An 8,811-nucleotide genomic window follows, 5' to 3' on the forward strand; every position below is an offset into this window, starting at 1 on the left:
TCCCCCCGCGCCGTTAGAGTGTGTAACTGTACAGAAATAGCTCAGGTCGGAACCAATGATGTGTGTCACTTTGGATCGGAAGAGATTCTCTCTGGTTTCGAGCGGCTAACAGAAGTGGTAAAGGTTGCCAGTCTTGCTTGCGAGAGGAAACCTAAGCTGACCATTTGCAACATAGTCGACGGAACCGATGGCGGACCTCTGGTACAGAGCCGAGTGGAGGATCTGAATCAGAGGCACAAACGGTTCTGCGACCGTGTAGGCTGCAGATTCCTCGACTTGAGCCTTAGGGTATTTGGGTTTCGGGTTCCGCCGAATAGGTGAGGAGTCCACTACACGCAGGAGGCGGGTAAACGAGTAGCAGGGGTTATGTGGCGTGGACTGGGAGGTTTTTTACGTTAGAGGGTCTCGAGAAAACACAAAAAGGGCTTCACTCACAAAGGGTGCACGCCGATTACTGGAAGAACGTAGATACAGGAACTGTCGGTATAACAGTTGTAAATTGTCGTAGCTGTGTTGCGGAACTACCAGAGCTCCAAGCACTAATAGAAAACAATGATGCTCAAATCGTTATAGCACTGAGAGAAGTTCAGCCGAAATTATTGCGAAGAAGCTAACGGTGTTCCGAAAGGATAGGGTAAATATCGTTGGCGGTGGCGTATTTGTTGCTGTTAGAAGTAGTTTACCTTGTCGCGAAACTGAAGTAGAGAGTTCCTGTGAGTTAGTATGGGCAGAGATCATTCCTGGTAACCGGAATAAAATAATAATTGGATCAATTTACCAACCTCCCAATTCAAATGATACAATTGCTGAAAGGTTCAAAGAAAAATTGAGTTTGATTTCAAACACCTACAGGACTCATACAATTATAGTTGGTGATGGCTTTAATTTACCCTCGATATGTTGGCGAGAATACATGTTTAATTCCGGAGGTACGCGTAAAACATCATCCGAAATTGTACTAAACGCAGTCTCCGAAAATTCTTTCGAGCAGTTAGTTCATAGCCCACGTGAATAGTAAACGGTTGTGAAAACACGTTTGACATCTTAGCAACAAATAATCCTGAGCTAATAACGAGCATCATAACGGATACAGGGATTAGAGAACACAGGACTGACATAGCGAGATTGAGTATTGTAACTCCCAAAACCTACAAAACTACAAGAAATATATACCTACTCAAAAAAGCAGATAAAAATTCACTTGATGCGTCGCTGAGAGACAATCTCCACTCCTTCCAAATTAACGAAGTAAAGGTAGACCAGATGCGGCTTGAATTCAAAGAAATAGTATCGGCGGCAATTGAGAAATTTACACCAAATAAATTAACAATCGCAGAGCTGATCCTCCTTGGTACACTAAACGGGTCAGAACACTGTTGCAGGAACAACGAAAAAAAAGTGCCACATTTAAAGGGAAACAAGATCTCCAAGATTGGCGATCTTTTACAGAAGCTCGAAATTTCGCGTGGACTTCAATGCGAGATGCTTATAATAGTTTCCACAACGAAACTTTGTCTCGACTCCTGGCAAAAAATCAAAGGAGATTCTGGTCGCATGTGAAGTATGCTTGCGGCAAGACAAAATCAATGCCTTCTCTGCGCGATAGCAGTGGAGATATTATCTAAGAAAGTGCTGCCAAAGTAGAGTTACTAAACACAGCCTTCCAAAATTCCTTCACCAATGAAGACGAAGTAAATATTCCAGAATTCGAATCAAGAACAGCTGCCAACATGAGTAACGTAGAAGTAGAGATGCTCGGAGTAGTGAAGCAACTTAAATCACTTAATAAAAGCAAGCAAGCCTTCTGGTCCAGACTGTGTACCAACTAGGCTCCTTTCAGAGTATGTTGATCCAATACCTCCCTACTTAACAATCATATACAACCGTTCGCTCGACGAAAGATCCGTACCGAAAGACTGGAAAGTAAAACAGTCACACCAGTATTCAAAAAAGGTAGTAAAAGTAATCCACTAAATTACAGGCCCTTATCATTAACGTCGATATGCAACAGGATTTTTGAACATATATTGTGTTCGAATATTATGAATTACCTCGTAGAAAACAGTCTATTGACACGCAGTCAACACGGATTTAGAAATCATCGTTCTGATGAACCACAACTAGCGCTTTACTCGCGCGAAGTGTTGAGTGCTATTGATAAGGGATTTCAAATTGATTCCGTATTTCTGGATTTCCGGAAGGCTTTTGACACGGTACCACACAAGCGGCTTGTAATGAAATTGCGTGTTTATGGAATATCGTCTCAGTTATGCGACTCGATTCGTGACTTCCTGTCAGAGAGGTCACAGTTCGTAGTAATTGACGGAAAGTCATCGGGCAAAATAGAAGTGATTCCTGGCGTTTCCCAAGGTAGTGTTATAGACTTTTGCTGTTCCTTATCTACATAAACGATTTGGGAGACAATCTGAGCAGCCATATTTCGTCGTTTGCAGATGACGCTGTCGTTTATCGACTAGTAAAGTCATCAGAAGATCAAAACAAAATTGCAAAACGATTTAGAAAATTTCAGCCTGGTGCGAAAATTGACAGTTAACCCTAAATAACGAAAAGTGTGAGGTCATCCACATGAGTGCTAAAAGGAAGCCGTTAAAGTTCGGTTACACGATAAATCACTCAAATCTAAAGACCGTAAATTCAACTATATACCAAGGAATTACAGTTCCTAACAACTTAAATTGGAAGGAACACACAGAAAATATTGTGAGGAAGGCTAACCAGAGACTGCGTTTCTCGGCAGGACACTTAGAAAATGTAACAGATCTACTAAAGACACTGGCCACACTACGCTTGTCCATCATCTTCTAGAGTACTGCTGCGGGGTATGGGATCCTTATCAGATAGGATTAACGAAGTACATCGGAAAAGTTCAAAGAAGGCCAGCACGTTTTGTATTATCGCGAAATAGGAGAGAGAGAGCCACTGAAAAGATGTGGGGTGGACATCACTAAAACAAAGGCGTTTTTCGTCGCGGTGGAATCTTCTCACGAAACTTCAATCTCCTCCGAATGCGAAAATATTTTGTTGACGCCGACCTAGGAGAAAACGATCACCATAATATAATAAGGGAAATCAGAACTCGCACGGAAAGATATAGGAGTTCGCTTTTTCCACTCGCTGTAAGAGATTGGAATAATAGAGAATTGTGATTGTGATTCGATGAACCCTCTGCCATGTACTTAAATGTGATTTGCAGAGTATCCATGTTGATGTAGATGTAGGTGGTTCGATGATCCCTCTGCCAGGCACTTAATTGTGAATTGCAGCGTAATCGTATAGATGTGTATGTAGATTAGAATAGAAAGTTGTTAATACATGAAGTTGGATACATGGCGGCCGATTATTGTACTAGGCGCCACGCAAAATGTGTAACTGACTACGCTGACGTAGAAAAACTGCAACACACGTAATCTAGCTAACCTGCATACAGAAAGTATAAAACACTAACGAAACTTAGGTATTTGAACAGTTATATGAGAGATGAACCGAATCGTGACATCCGAGACGTGAATTATCTCGTGTAACGAACTAACACGGCGACGCGCTGCTCAGAGACGTCCGCCTCGAGAATACATTCCGAGACCACCTTCCTGAGCAGCGCCGGCTAAGGAACGACTATCGCCGGCACTGGTGTTTTTTAACTTCTTTTTTTCTCTTCTTAAAAGTTAATATGTTTTAACTTTCCGTTTTGTACTTTCATGTACTAAAATTTCTAGAAGTAATCACAGCACAAAAGAGAACTAAAAACCTCCATGGAGTCCCACCTCCACGAGGTGCTGCATGGGCAACGGTGCCTACGGCTTTAGTTGCGCAGTCAAATTTCAGTGTGCGGCGGGGGGCCGTGAGTACTGGCTAAGTGGACTGAGTGGGAAACTACAGACAGCACAAGCCATGTCAGGTGATGGGCCGTAGTTGTCTAAATGAAATGCAGCCTTAGGGGAAAAAAAATGTAGCGTCTCACTTGCCCTCAGAAATACGCAGTACGGCGCTACTCAGAAGTACTTCTGTGGTTTCAGAAGACGACTACGCGACAACTGCCAAGACATACAGAAAACGGACACAAATCAGTGGATAGAGCATCTGTCCAATTCTCGATTCGCTATACGCGCTGAGGTGTAGTTGCAGTAGGGGGGCGGTATACGAATTTTTTTCTTCCACTCTAGTGTTTGCGAATACTGCAACACCCATAATTAATGCTCTGAATCACTCCCAAACCGGTAGATGTGTAGAACAGTGGAATCATAATAAGTGATTAAGATTTCAGAGTGATGGCATGCACGTAGGACCAGCAATGCTTCCTTTTGTGTGTCCAGACAGGTAAGTGTTATGCCAAGCTCAGTTGGTGCAAAGCTGTCGAACAAAGTAGAAATGTCCAGTCAAGTTCCGGTACGCCTCGTAATGTCAAACTCTGAAATAAAAGCATGTGAGCGAGCTCGAACGGGGTAGAATGATTTGTCTCCGGGAAACGAATTTGTCGCACTGTGACACTGTAGCCTGTACGGAGCACATTGGTGTGAGAGTAATGCCTGTGTGGAACCACTGGACAGAGAAGGGTCGCATACAGTAACAAGTGGTTACTGGACCACGCAATATTACCATAGCGCAGGATGACAGCCGTCTTGTTCGTGTGGCCGTACCTTACTTCCATAGCACTGACTCGATGTTAGAGTGCTGCAACGGGAGTGGACGTGTCTGTGTCGACGGTTTGACACCTTCCGCTGATTGGGCTGGTGGCACACATGTCATTGCGTCGGCTTCCATTGTCCAGAAACCACAAACGCCTCACACTGCTATGGCCTCGTAAATGCCACCTCTGGAGTGCTGAGTGGCAAAAGTCAGTAATTTCAGATGGATACTGCTTCTACATGTTCTACAGTGATGGTAGCATATACGTTACATGCTACCGTGTTGACAGCTGTCTGTTCATTGAGCGGCGTAACCGACAACACCAAATGTGATGGTTCCGGGCGTCATTGACTACAATGTGCAATCTCGTCTCCTATGTACTGAGGGCAATCTGAACAGCCCTCACAGCATCAGACACGTGCTAGAGCCCGGGGCACTGCCCCTTTTGCAGGCAGCTCCACATGCCATATACGAACACGACAGAGGCTAGCTACGTGTGGGGAGGAATGTGCAAACCTCCTCCAGAGAATGACGTGTACGACTAATTCCCAATCGTGCACGTGAGCCTGACCAAGTCGTCCATCACATTTGTCTGGAAAACGGTCTTCCAGCAGCTTGTTCGTTTTGGTTCTCATGCAACCACTGCCCATGGTTTGTGGCTGCTCCTACAAATAACGTGGCAGTGTTTCCCCCAACAGCATAAGGAGATCCTCTTTGATTCCATACCACGACATCTGGAGGCTCTGATTGCAGTATATGGTAGCTTCAAACCGTTAGTTAAACTGCATGTACAATTATGTAATTCTAATCATTTGTGCGTTGTCATTTCCCTAACCTGAGGAATCAGTTTCAATGAACCCACACGTCTCCTTCTTGGTGTTGCAATTTTCACGAACAGTAGTATAACTGTAGCACCAAACTTGTTCGTGTCTTCAGATGGGCACCCCTTCAGACAGATTTACAAAGTGAGCTGCAGTCCCGCCTTGCCGGTCAATTTCCCAGGCAATTTCCAAGCTGTTGTTGACGTTTGAAACATCACAAAGTGTGATGTGAGTTAAAAACTTTCAGACATGCTCTACCCATTGATCCCGTTTTTCTGTATGTCTTGTAGATTTCACACAGTCGCCTTCTGAAACCCCAGAGGTACTAATGAAAAAACCTATATGTTCTGCTCTGTAAGCTTGTGTCCTGCCTTACGGCAGGTCTGGTCATTGTGGAAGCCTCATCAGAGAGGTCCACCGCATGAGCGTCTAGGGAAGTGATTCCAGTGGTGGTTTCCCGTTGCCTTCCATTGGTGGCGGAGAAATGATAATGAAGAGACATCTTAAAAATTCGGCACAAAAGTCTAAAAACATTGGTATGGAAGTCTAGAAAGTGATACTGACAGGCCCTACAAACTTTCAAAGAGAAGTGCACTATGCAAGGCTATAGAAGCATGCACGACAACGGGAAAGACAGATGTGTATAGGAAAGTTCAAGAACCTGTTGTAAAAAGAGAAGCACCAGTACGAATATTAAGAGCTCAGATGTCAAGTTTGTAATAAGAAAATAAGGGAAGAAGATGGGTAGAACGAATACCTAGGGGATAGACAGAAGGGGGACAAATTTGAAGATACTGTTATAGCAAGACAAGAGGAAGGAAATGAAGATGAGATGAGAGGTATGATACTGCGAGAAAAATTTGACACAAATCTGAAGGATCTGAAACATCTAAGATGAAACGAGACGACGTTCTCTCAGAATTACTGAAGTCTTTCAGAGTGCCAGCCATGACAAAACTGTTCCACTTTGTATGCGAAATATATGAGACAGGTATAATGTAACTATCTAGCTAACTCTCCGACTTCATGAAAAGTAACATCATTTCTATTCCACAGAAGGCACATGCTGGCAGATCTGAACACTACGGATCCTATAGTTCAATCAGTCTTGGATACAAAATACTGACACGAATTATTTACAGAAGAATGGAGAAACTGGTTAGAAGCGAATCTCGGGGAACATCATTTTGGTTTCAGGAGAAATGTAGGAACACGCGTGGCGTTACTGGCCCTACGGCATTTCTTAGACTGAAGAAAGATAAGCCTACTTTTATCGCACTTGTAGATTTAGAGGAAGCTTTTGTCAATGTTAACTGGAACACATTCTTTGAAATTCTGAAGATGGTAAGGATAAAATATGGAGAGCGAAAGGCTATTTACAACTTGTACAGAAACCAGACAGCAGTTACAGGTGTCGAGGGGCATGAAAGGGAAGCAGTGGTTGAGAAGGGAGATAGGTTTGTAGCTTATTGCCGATGTTATTCAATCTGTACATTCATCAAGCAGTAAAGGAAACCAAAGCAAAGTTTGGAGAAGGAATTAAAGTTCAGGGAGAAGAAATATAAACTTTGAGATTTGCGGATGACATTGTAGTTCTGTCAAAGACAGCAAAAGACTTGGAAGAGTAGTTGAACGGAACGGATAGTGCCTTGAAAGGAGGATATAAGATGAATATCAACAAAAGCAAAACAAGGATAATGGAATGTAGTTGAATGAAATCAGGTGATGCTGAGGGAATTCGATTAGAAATAGTCTAAGTGTTATGCTATTTGGGCATCAGAATAACTGATGATGGCCGAAGTAGAGAGGGCGTAAAATGTAGACTGGCATTAGCAAGAAAAGTGTTCGTGGAATGTAGAATTTTGCTAGCATCGAATACAAAACTGTTATGAAGTTTTTGTTGTGTGTAGCCTTGTCCGGAACTTATACGTGGACCATAAACGGCTCAGAAGGAAAGAGATCAGAAGCATCTTAAGTGTGGTACAACAGCACAATGTTGAAGTTCGGGTGGGTCGATCCGATAACTAATGAGAAGATAGTGAATAGAATTGGGGAGAAAAGAAATTTGTGGCACAACTAACGAAATGAAGGGATCGGTTGATAGAAAAAATCCGGAGGCACCAAATAATAGTTAATCTGGTAATGGCGGAATGTGTGGGGGTTAAAAATTGCAGAGGGAGACAAGCATGAACACACTAAGTGGGTTCAAATGTATATAGATTGCAATTGTAATACAGCGTTGGAGAGGCTTGCACAGAATAGTGAGGAGAGCTGCATAAAACCAGTCTTCCGACTGAAGGTCACAACAACGGGAGAGTGAAGATAGGTTAAGCAACTGTAGGAAAAAATAGGCGCATGGAACCCCGAAAAGCTATTGTTATACACTATGTGATCAAAAGTATCCGGACTCACCCGCCCCCCCCCCCCCAAAAAAAATACGTTTTTCATATTAGGTGCATTGTGCTGCCACCTACTGCCAGGTACTCCATATCAGCTACCTCAGAAGTCATTAGCATGGGGCGCTCTGCAGAACTCACGGACTTCGAACGTCGTCAGGTGATTGGGTGACACTTGTGTCATACGTCTGTACGCGAGATTTCCACACTCCTAAACATCCCTAGGTCCACTGTTTCCGATGTGATAGTGAAATGGAAACGTGAAGGGACACGTACGCCATAAAAACGTATAGGCCGACATCGTCTGTTGACTGACAGAGACAGCCGACAGTTGAAGAGGGTCGTAATGTGTAATAGGCAGACATCTATCCAGATCATCACACAGGAAATCCAAACTGCATCAGGATCCACTGCAAGTACTATGACAGTTAGAGGGGAGGTGAGAAAACTTGGATTTCATGGTCGAGCGGCTGCTCATAAGCCACACATCACGCCGGTAAATGCCAAACGACGCCTTGCTTGGTGTAAGGAGCGTAAACATTGGACGACTGAACAGTGGAAAAACGTTTCGTGGAGTGACGAATCACGGTATACAACGTGGTGATCAGATGGGAGGGTGTGGGTATGGCGAATGCCCGGTGAACGTCATCTGCCAGCGTGTGTAGTGCCAACAGCAAAATTCGGAGGCGGTGGTGTTATGGTGTTGTCGTGTTTTTCATGGAGGGGGCTTGCACCCCTTGTTGTTTTGCGCGGTACTGTCATAGCACAGGCCTACGTTGATGTTTTAAGCACCTTCTTGCTTCCCACTGTTGAAGAGCAATTCGGGGGTAGCGATTGCATCTTTCAACACGATCGAACACCTGTTCATAATGCACGGCCTGTGGCGGCGTAGTTACACGACAATAACACCCCTGTAATGGACTGGCCTGCACAGATTCCTGACCTGAATC

This window comes from Schistocerca piceifrons, chromosome 3 (genome assembly GCF_021461385.2).
Source record: "Schistocerca piceifrons isolate TAMUIC-IGC-003096 chromosome 3, iqSchPice1.1, whole genome shotgun sequence".
Taxonomy (NCBI): domain Eukaryota; kingdom Metazoa; phylum Arthropoda; class Insecta; order Orthoptera; family Acrididae; genus Schistocerca; species Schistocerca piceifrons.